An 11,297-nucleotide genomic window follows, 5' to 3' on the forward strand; every position below is an offset into this window, starting at 1 on the left:
TAACTTTGTGCTTGTAAGGATGAACGCAGAGCCATAGTATGCCAATCACTTAATTTACACATGTTGGGTAATAAAACCTGCTTACTGTGAGGGGGGGACTCAGAGCAGATCAGAGCAGTAATGAAGCACTTTTTCTGCCCTGGCTCTCCCTTTGGCAAAAGGTTTGAAAATTCATGCAGACTTGTGGGATTTTTCCTTTTTCCCATTTGCACATCTGGGTTTTAATATCCTTAACCATCCGAACCTGGGAAGGCCATATGTGGTCACAAAAGTGGATAGCTCCAATATTGCTTACCATTTTTGTTGCACATCTAAAGCTAGGTTGGGGGTGTGAGAGACTGTAAGCTAGCAGGAACCCACGTAAACTGATGGAAAATGGGAAGTAGAGGTGGGCTTACTCTGCCCCAACGGTCCGGCCAAAACTCAGAGGCAAATTTTCAAATTAAGTTCTGCAGAAATGTTGTCCTGGAGAATGAAAGAAGTTTTTTGATTTTGGCTAAAAACAGTATAATCATAATTAAAAGACAGCTGGGAACACTTTACAATAGATCAAAAGATGATCCGTGTGGGACTTTGACCAAAATCCCACAGCAGCGACCCCTGTGGTCTTTCCTGAGGATGCTGGTTGGTGGAAATACAGTGAATGTGACGGTGAGGCCAGGGGGAGGAAAGAACGGCACAGATCTAGTTCTAACTAGAAAAGGCTTTAATGCCAAAAGCCCAAACACAGAAACTGGAGCATTGACACAAAGACGCTCCGACACAAAACATAGAACAGCCACAGTTTAAGTAGAGACAAAAATTATCTATTTGGGTGAAGTTAAAAAAACACCTCTTTGTAGTCCTCTAATTACAAAATTATCTTTATCAGAATTTTACACAGAAATATTATTTCAATAAACATTTTTCAGATTTTTCTCAGCACTTCAGAGTTTTTGTGATAAAATTGTTAACTTTATTCTGTTGATTACTTGGGTTTCTTCCTCTTCTCCGTTTGTCTCTGTCCGTCTGTTGTTCCAGTCTTTTTTTTGCTATTTTCTTAAATCTCAAAAATTTTATGTGAAATGACACAAATTTTACCAACTGCTTTCTAAAATGTTTTTTAAGTTGTGTGTTAGGGCTATTTTATAAATTTCTTGATGGTCTTCCATCACGATTTTTTCAATTGTTTAAATAAATAAAATACCTTTTTGGGTAAGGTTTACTGTAAACTTAAAAAAAGGTGCAGAACATGGGTGGCTGAAACCAGATCCTCTCTCCCGTTTTTCAGTTTTTGTCAGATGGAAACTTCTGGCTCACAGAAGTAACAAAACCAAAGTGGTGGAAGGTGAAAAGACTTTTGGTCAGGGAAGAATGACAGCAAAACAAAATTCCATCATCATTTTTTCACGTTTTTATTTTATTTAAGATGAATTGAGTCCAATAGTTTCAGAAGAACTGATCCCTTAAAGAACAGAGTGAATGAGCTGCTGCCAGACAAACCAACAGAGCAAGTGGAGCCATCAGGAGTACAAAGAAAAAGACTTTCAAATTAATGTAGATTAAAATGGACCTTTTTTAATCAGAATTAATCAATAATTCATCTTCTCTTCAAAGTAACTGTAAGTAATGAGTTTTTTTTTGTTACTTTCTACTATCCATGTCAACAAAAATGCATTTGTTTGACTAAATATTTATCACCCCAAGAGGTGAAAAAAATATTTTAAAGCTGAGTACATCACACTAAACTGTATCTCAGAATTTTTACAAAAAAAAGGCCTTTTGGAAAGTGTCTGTCCTCCCGGCCGCTTGTTAGTCGAGCTCAATCTGGGTAATTCTTGGTACTTATCCAATCAAATCACTCCCTTGCTCCCAAGAGTCAAACCTCCCCTCCATTTAGCTGTGTTCGTTCATACGAAATCCCGCCCAAGAGTAACAAAGAATTACCCAATCAGATGTCACGATGGACCACCGGGGCGATACCCAAGGATTGACCAATGAAATGGCAGAAAGAAGAGCGCTTCATTTACATCTGCAAACATCACTAAAAGTGTCAGAGTTAGATTTGATCCAGTTTTCAACGTTGATCACGACTTTTCACAGTAAGTACGGAGTTGTCATTGGGAAATTTCATTTTAAGTGTTTGTGCTATCGTAATAACACATTTTAACACGCTGATGGTGTTAGCTGTCGTACTCCGACAGAAAGGTTGTTTTCCTTTGGTCATTTACAGTAGTTGTCCTCCATTGTTGTTCAGCCAGCGGTGTTTTTCCACTAATGTAACCGTATAGTAGAAATAACAAGTAAATCATCTTTAAAGGTATGAAAGCTAGGCTAACTGAAATATTGAATGAACCGAACTTTTACCATAGCAAGCAGCGGTGTTTTCCACGTTTGTCACTTACTGTAATAAAACGTCAAGTAAAAATAAAATTAGCTAGCTCAAACCGGACCTTTTACGTGTCGATTGCTGCGTGTTTTAGCAAGTACTCACACATGCACACAAATGCCTTTATTTATTCAAAGTTGTTGTTGTTGTTTTTATCATTTAACATAGAAAATATGAATTACATTTTTTGAGAATGAACCACTGTTGTCCTCGAGCTTTGCAATATGTTCTTTTTCTTTTGTTGCGTTCAATGTTTAGAATAATAGTAATTAATAATAATAATTAATAATAATTTAAATAAATAACATTCCCAAAAAAAACAACCAGTTGGTATTTATGAACACAAAAAAATCAAAGTAATACGAGTATCTATCCAATTAAATAAAGCCGTATTAAAGCCTTCTTGTAGCATTTTATTTTGTCTTCTTGTGTTTTCAAAGCTCAGTTTATGGTTTACAATCCGCTTTTCTCATTTGATTCATTCAGCTTCTAGGATGGAACCCAGATTCAGAGGACTGGCTAATGGCACTCTGAATTTGTCAGACTCCGCTGAAGCGTATCCCTTAAGAAGGGCAAACAAAGGAAAACCATGGATGAAGCCCTTGTCTCCGGAAGCAGTACTGGAAAAGGCAACAAAGAACCTGCTGGATCATCAGGGAGATCTTTCCAAGAAAGCATCTTCTTGGCTTCTTTGAGATCCAGTTTGGTATTTTCCAGGGCCAGACATTCAAATGGCTGCTGGAAAATGCTTTAGGTTATGCTGCCTACCTTGTTGCTGCTATGAAGAAAGATCCAACAGGGGGTAGTAAAGACACCAAGGATCATGCCAGCAACAAAGAAAGCTTTAGAGAATACATGGAAATGTTTCCATCTGCCAAAACTGCAGTGGCGATGAAAGAGGAGCAGATGTCTCGAGAGAAGACACCACCCAGTTTGTCCAGCCAGCCAGGACCATCGACGGCATCCTCATCTTCTCAGTTTCCATCAACGTCAAATCCTTCTGCTGCAAAACCTCCCAGTTCACCACCACATCCCAAAACTCCTCAGCCCATCTCCACCTCGTCTCTCTCTTCACTATTGGTGGGTAATTTGGCCAAGGACAAAAACATTGACCGTGCAGGCTGCACGGTGGCGCAGTGGTTAGCGCTCTTGCCTCACAGCAAGAAGGCCCCCGGTTCAAGTCCCGGCTGGGGGACATGAAAAACACAACATCAATGGGGGACCTTTCTGTGTGGAGTTTGCATGTTCTCCCCGTGTATGCGTGGGTTTTCTCCGGGATCTCCGGCTTCCTCCCACTGTCCAAAAACATGCTTCATAGGTTAATTGGCAACTCTAAATTGTCCATAGGTGTGACTGTGAGAGCGAATGGGTGTGTGATTGAGGATATTCTACCCTGGGACAGACTGGCGACCAGTCCAGGGCATCCCTTGCCTACGCCCAAGTGGCCGGGATAGGCTCCGGCAACCCCGTGACCCTGAAAGGGAATAAATGGTTAAGAAGATGAATGTAAAAAAAAAATGAACAAAAACATTGAGAAAGCTGTAAAAAAGCTGGCGTCCCCATTTAACGTCAGACCCTGTAAGAAAACAATTCTCATTTTTTTCTAAACCCTGAATCACATTGAATCTTATTGGTAGTGTATGTTAATGCTGTGTTGTTGTTGTTTTTCAGCTTTGATACATGCACGGCTGCATTCCACATTCACAACTTTAAACCAGCCAGCTGGATCCCTTTCTTCCTCATCTGCGCCTGCAGGATCCCCCTTCACCCTCCAAGCCTCCTCCTCCTCCCAGTAGCAGGACCCTCTTCCCCACACCCAACTGGGAAACCTCCATCAATCCTCCACAGACACCACCAGCCTTTGGCCCTAAAGCCAGTGAGCAGTTCTCCACCCCTGCAGATCCAAAAACTCTGTCTTTTCCACCCGTGTCGAGTGAGGTTGACAGATGGGATAAATCTCACTCAGCAAGTATGTACATTTTAAATAGAATTTTTATGACTTTACTCAATTATGTATTCAAAGAAAAAATTCCCATATAGATATACATAAACAAAACCCTTTTGCATTTGCTCTCACTTAAAGAGCTTTAAGGTTCAAGTGTCCCCTGAAATTTTTACATTTTATCCATCCATAAACAATTTCTATTAATAGACTTTTTTTTCCCTTCTTTTTTTCCTCTCAGCACGAAGAGTGTGTCTTCCAGCCGGCTGGCTTCATACACTCCCAGAGGTGGACCAGAGATGGATGTCCAAAGCTCTCTTCAAACAGACAGCGCAAGGACATCCTGAACTGGACTTCAGCAGGGTGGACAGACTGTGGTGGCTTCCTCCTCAAGTCCCCTTGCATGTAACCAATGTCCCTCAGTAGGAAGACAATTTTGGGAGTCCCCTCTTTCTTTGGATGCCCCGAAAACTCTGGCAAGTCAAGCTGACATGTCCTCATTCAGATTGCCACAAAGGGTTCTGACCTCATCTGGTGTGCATCAGAAGATCAGACAAGTAATTTCTGTGGAGATAACTTACTTTGTGGCATCTGAGTGTTTAGTTTGCAAACAATGCAAAAAGGTCATCAGCTGGAGCCATGGCATCGTCTCCCAGCTGGATGTGGGTCACAGGATGCAGTTTCCATGCATCCTCACATCCAAGCTTGCCTGTGACCTGCGGGTGGTCACTTTGATGCGCCAGAGAGGTTTAGGAAACAGCAGCAGCCAGATTAGGAGGAAGTTGCAGGAGAGTCATTCTGAAGACTGGCTGAAGAAGACTGTCCAGTAACTGACAGACTGCAAACATGTCAAAGGGGCTGTTAAAAAGGGTCTGTTCTCCAGAGGCTGACTGAGATCAAGGCCTCAGTAACATCAACTTATGGACGCATCTTGAAGCTGGACTCCACCAAGAAAGTGGCTCGGAAACTGGCTGGAAAAGGCTTTGGAACAGCGACTTGGGCAACAAATGTTGGCAATGAGCAGCGCCAAATAATCACGTCTGTGCTCACTGCTAGCGAGGGTTTTGGCCTGGGGCCAATGATCGAAGGACTAATAGGGGGATGTGCAGTGGCTGGGGTACCTCCCCCTGAAGTGCTTTACGTTGACAGAGACTGCTGCGGAAACACGCTTCTTCGACGAATGTTCCAGAAGTGGAAAGACCTTAAGATCCGCCTGGACATATGGCACTTTATGAGAAGGTTTTTGGTGGGCTGCACCACTGATTCACACCAGCTCTATGCTTCCTTCATGAGGCGCCTCAGCCAGTGTCTCTTTATGTGGGATGAGGAAGATCTGACAGCCCTCAAGATAGCCAAACGCTCAGAACTGTCTGCCAGGCTCACAAATCTGTCAGAAGCTGATGTGCTGAGGTCCATTAGCCGCAGTGAGTTAGCCCTGCACTGCAGGAGAACGACACGTGGCTCTCAGGAGACTCTGGCTCTCATCAAAAGCCTCATCCAAGCTTTTGATGGGGACAATGGTCACGACACTCTGGGGTCCCACTGATCAACTCTGCATGCATGGGTGACATTTTAGCTTCCCAGGCAAAACTTGTGGTCTGCATCCAGGACCCCCCAAGCATCCAGCTCTAAACCAGGACGGGAACAATCCTGAAAGGAGGACATCGTTTGCCCACATACCGCTGTGCCAGAGGTTCAACATCCTTTGAATCTTTTCATCTTCACCTGAATAGGTACATCCCTGGTAAGTTGTTCTATTTTCTTTCCTTGAAACACAAAAATCCTAAAATATTGTAAATAATAAAGAGCCATATTTATTTATGCATGGAAACATGTTTTTTTTCCATGGATATTACAGGCACCCTGGCAAGTGATATCTTCTTCCAGTTCTACCTGTTAGATGGGCTGGCCAGGGGGAATGAAGACCGCGCTGAAGCAGCCACAACCGACAAGCAGCAGCCATGCTCCCATAACCATCTCCTGCGTCATGCTGCTAACAGTTTGTCTGAGGAGGTCCTTGGCCAGGAAATTGTTCCCTACAGGTATGCACATTTTTTTGAAAAGAATTTCCAAACTTGTTTTCTGTTTCTAATGAGTGCTTTGCCGTTTACAGGTGAACTTCTGGGGTTAGAGTAACTTTACAAGCAAACTGGTAAAGTTCTCCAAGATTACAGACAGGCTGTTGAAGAGTCGGAGACAACTGACATGGAGATTGAAGACCGCTTCAACGAACCTGAAGAGTTTGAAGACTTCACTGTACCCACTTTGGAGCCAGTGAGGACCTTCCCAGTCTCTTTAAAGTCATCCTAGGCACCCACCAGCAGTCTGTCAGCTCCAGACCCTCAGCTTGGCCCCTCTTGGTCTCCTCCTCCTCCTCCTCCTCCTGAGGGTCCTTTAACAACTGCAACACTCGGCGCCTGGACCTACATCACTATCTCTCACTTCTTCACCTCTTCTTCACCCTTGTGTCTTATCCCCCGCTGAACAGAGCAGTGAGTTTAGGTAAACTTTTCTGTTGAAAAAAAAACAAAGTAAAGTAGTATGAATGTTTTTTCATTTATTCATTTTGTTTTGCAAACGGGAAAAAGGTCTAGGAGTGCTTTAATTATAAGAATGTATGATGTTACTGTTTATTAAGGGATTAGCTTTTTTCTTTTACAGCCTCCAAAACAGATCTGCCAGCAACCCCTCAACAGTTGGACTCTTCATGTGACGTAAGACTAAGTTCTTTTCAAAAGCATAAATGTCATTTTTCTTTCAATTTGATTCACTAAGGCAGTTGTTCTTGTTTTCAAGGATTCTGTCGGCCCTGACAACGTGGAGGGTTATGGTTATGGGGCCGTGCAGGAGCTGGCTAATGTCTTGGTCGCCCTCCGGCACAATAATCTTGTGGTTACTGAAGAAGAGTCAAACCGGATCATTTCCCTGTGGGAGTTATTGGGGGATTATGATAAACAAAAAACGGTTTACTCCCAACATCACAAAGCCCACCTGAAGCAGGGTAGATTTAGGGCTACCAAGCAAATTGTAGCCCCTGGTGTCAAAAGCACAAAAAGGTGAGTAGACAAAAAACACACAAGAGCTGAGCCACCAAAAGAAGTGACAATGAACCGAATGTTTGGCTTTAAAATAATACTTTAAATCAAATATCCTTGCTTATGTGTCCATGTTTTTCCCCCTCTTTTTTCATTCAGGTGTTTTATCAGGGCTCACAGTCCTCCACAGTGGCCAGACTGCAGCCGAGTGGCAGAGGCCATATTTGTGAGACTGTGTGCCTTGTATCCAAACGCCGTCCGATGCGAAGGGAAGAAGGTTTCTCGGTTCACTATGGTGGTGCGGCGGATGTACAGGACGATTAGAGAGTGTGTCGTCTCAAATGCCAGAATTATGAGTGAGACCACCATCCAGCTCCCAGAAGTAAATGCTGCTACAGTCACACAATGCTAAGTAAATTAGAATGATTTTAATATATGACATTTTCAGTCTTTATGAATACATTTTCAACAACATCAAACAGAAAAAGATAAGAAGCTGTGTTCTCTAGAATGTATAGAGGAAAATCAAAACAGTTTAATCAAAAAATAGGATCAAACAATGGTAAGGCGAGGCTTTTTCATTTATCTTGCATCTTATGAACACAGAGGCAGCTTGGGCTGTTACCCTATTTTGATTCTATTGTTGAACCTTTTAGTTTTGTTTGTCTTTACAGGTACAGTAGACGGTGCCGGGCACAAGAACAAATCATTTTGAACCAGGGCATCCCACAACCTGCTGCTTCTGTGGCAGCAACAGAAAAACTACCAGATCCACTCCAGAAAGGACCACCTTCACAGATGGGGACCTCAGCTCAGCTGCACATTTTTGTGCTACCGCCCAACACTGCTGGGGAGGCAAAACTCAAACCAAAGCCACAGCTGCAGGCAATAGCACCCCAAAAGCTGGACTTGCCTGCTTCAGTGAGCTCTACAGCCTTCATCGTCCCATCAGGGTCCACCTCACAGGTTTTGGTTCCTCCCGTTTTAAATGTCCCCTTCAGTGTCGTCATGCCTCCTCCTGCTGTGCCGATCATACTCTCTGTGCCGATCTACTCTCTCAGCCTGTTTCCAACGCGCCATACACAACGCAGCAATACAGAAAGAAAAAATTGAAGCTGAACAAATGGGTTTAATGAAAAGGAAATACATTAAAAAAACAGATACCATAATGTGAAGCAAATGTGGAAACAGATAGCCAACGTCAGTACTTTGGGAACTGGTTTTGTGAAGCCACAGAGACTCAGTCGTATGACAATTGGAGGGCTGAGCTAGAGAAGCATGGATGTGGGGAAAAAAAGAGGAAATGACCCAGCACCACTTTAAACGACATGCAGTCCATGCACAGAAAAATTATATTTGCACATCCAAAGCACCTATTGTTTTATATTTGATTATTTTTGTGCTTTTCTATATAGATTTTGATTATTGTTAAAGTTAAACATTGTAATGATGATACCATCTTTTAAAAAGATAATTCTATAATATTTTACTGGTGTTTTCTCTAAGAATTATTGTGTTTTTAAGCTTTTAGGCTACGTTCACACTGCAGGGCTTAATGCTCAATTCCAATTTTTTTTTTAATTTGATTTTTTTGCCAGGCCGTTCACATTTCCAATTAAATGCAAACTTTTGTTATCTCCTGTGTAACCGTGAAATGACCCAGAAGTGACTCGCATCCGCAGAAGAGTACTCAACGGTGAACGACATCACTGTTGTTTGCGGAAGTAGCTAACGTTAACAATGGATATCAACAACAACAGGAGCTCTTTTTACATTATTACATTTATTTTCACGAAGGAGCCAGCGCAATTACAATCTTCTCATTTTAAGAAGGCATTGGAGCCAAGATCGTCTGGACCTACTGTTGTGGAATGGGGATGTGGATGTGCTGGGGCCGGGCGCGTGTGTGTAAGAGAGAGAGAGAGGAGAGAGCGCGTGCAGCGCAGGAGGGAATTAGAGGGGCAGTGGGGGGCGCATTCATGTGTGTTAGGAAGGAAGGAGAATGATAATAAAAGAAGGTTTCCCCCCGAAATCAATGCTATTGACTCTTTATTCACCCGGTCTGGAGAATCTAAGGATCAGAACATGGAAGTGAACCCCGAAGGAGGATCCGCCTTCTGTCCCCCGCGATTCTGACCACGGTGAGAAAGGGAAAAGAAAGTCATTGTGGGAAAGACCACACCACCGCAACACCACGTTCGGCCATTTCGCTGGAAATTTTTTCTAAAACCGCCCGGTTGCGATAAGAGCCCTTGAGTTTGGCCTGAATAGAGCTGTCACCCCAAATATTAATCCAATCGGTGACCTCGCTTCCCTTCCACTGACTGGTCTCAGCAGCATCGTCCGCCATGGTTGATGTTTATGTTCTCGTTCCCGCCTACTTCAACGCAGAATGATGACGTTTGTAGCGTATCGATGACGTACGGGTCGGATTCATGTTGCCTGGCCGTTCAGACAGCGGTCGCATTTCAAAAGATCGGATACGTATCGGATTCAGGACCACATACCCAAGTGGCCTGGGTCGCATTTGAAAAGATCGGATCTGTGTCGTTCAGACTGTCATGAAAAGATCAGATACAGGTCGCACAGGGGCAAAAAAATCTGAATTGGGTCGTTTCAGCCTGCAGTGTGAACGTAGCCTTAGCTGGCCTTCTTGTTCAAATTTGCTATTTTAATACTTTAGTATTTGATTAAAAGATATGAACTGAATATTTGCATAGACACTGTCATATGGATGCCATTTACAGAAGTCTCTGCATTAAATAACTTTTAAATGAGCACTTGAGTATTTTAATTTGTGTTTATCTTTTAAATCTGTCAGATTTTTGAAGATTTTCAATACATTACATCTTTAGTTTTTTTACACAAATAATTACATTGCTATTCTGCTGTAGTACATAAATTAGACAATTCATTTTGATACATTCAGGGGCAAAATGTCTTAATTTTCAATTTTCAACCTTTTCTGAGCCACGGCACACTTTAACCTTAAAAAAAATCCCACGGCACACCAGCATCCAAAATTTAAAAAAAAAAAAGGTGAAACTCATAGTCTGTATTGATCTACAGCCCCTCCACAATCTCACATGCATTTTTGAGATAATTGTTACAGAAAAAGCTGGAAACTGCGATCTACCGGTCGATCTTCAATGACGTGAGTGTAGATCGCGGGCCAGAAAAGATTAAAAAAAAAAAGTACTTCTTTAAAATCCACCAGCCAATCAAAATCCTCACTGAGAAGTACGGGACTTGATTGACATGGAGATTGGCCAATCGGAGATCGTCTGAAGCATATATCGCTACAAATGCACATTATGTTCTTTAAAGGATGATACCGCGGCCGCGTTGGGAGGAGCTACTGGTTCTGGTCTGATCGCTGCATGGAGCGATGTGTTTATCAATGCATGGTAGACACTGAGAATGTGGAGAGATCAGGATTATTATTCTAATTGGTAATCATGTTTCCATGTGTGAGTTCATAAAATCATCCCAGAGAAAGTCTCTGCTTCAACTCCTGCAGTGAAAGCTGCGTCTCAATCTGACGCCCGTGTTTCCATCTCTCTGACAGAGTTTGAAGCCAAAGCCCCTCCTCCGCCTCTCCACCTGCTTTTCCTCTCTACCTGTTCACCTGTTCACATCCTCTGCAGCTGAGAGTGGTTTCCCCCGCGCTCCTCAGTGTGTCCTACACAGAGAGCGCTAAATACGATAGTCGGGGCGCTCCAGCGCAGCACAAGGATGAAAGAGCCGGACGCAGGTTATAGCGGGGACAGAGCGGGTTAAGCAAATGAATGGAAGAAGGCGGCCCGCTGAAGAAATATTCAATATTGTACACATTTTATTATTAGTCTGAACTATCTTTTATTTAGAAAAATCTTTTATTTTATGAGTCCAGTACGAAAAGAAAACATCAACAAAAGCTGTGTTGGGCGGTTTTTGGCTGGGTCTGGCGGTT

The 11,297-nt window shown here is 42.7% G+C and overlaps 1 long non-coding RNA gene across 2 annotated transcripts; it reads left to right on the forward strand.

Annotated features, from left to right (window-relative positions):
• The first annotated feature begins 2,776 nt into the window (after nucleotides 1-2,776).
• LOC105358619 lies at nucleotides 2,777-7,359 on the forward strand. 2 transcript variants are annotated; one of them, XR_002872671.1, is made up of 7 exons: nucleotides 2,777-3,448; nucleotides 4,040-4,337; nucleotides 4,552-6,054; nucleotides 6,169-6,352; nucleotides 6,424-6,812; nucleotides 6,972-7,024; nucleotides 7,107-7,359. It is a non-coding gene; the product is annotated as an uncharacterized LOC105358619 (long non-coding RNA). The 2 variants fall into 2 exon arrangements; XR_002872672.1 differs by lacking the exon at nucleotides 2,777-3,448 and adding an exon at nucleotides 3,891-3,946.
• The last annotated feature ends 3,938 nt before the right edge of the window (nucleotides 7,360-11,297 follow it).

This window comes from Oryzias latipes, chromosome 22, assembly GCF_002234675.1.
Source record: "Oryzias latipes chromosome 22, ASM223467v1".
Lineage (NCBI taxonomy): Eukaryota > Metazoa > Chordata > Actinopteri > Beloniformes > Adrianichthyidae > Oryzias > Oryzias latipes.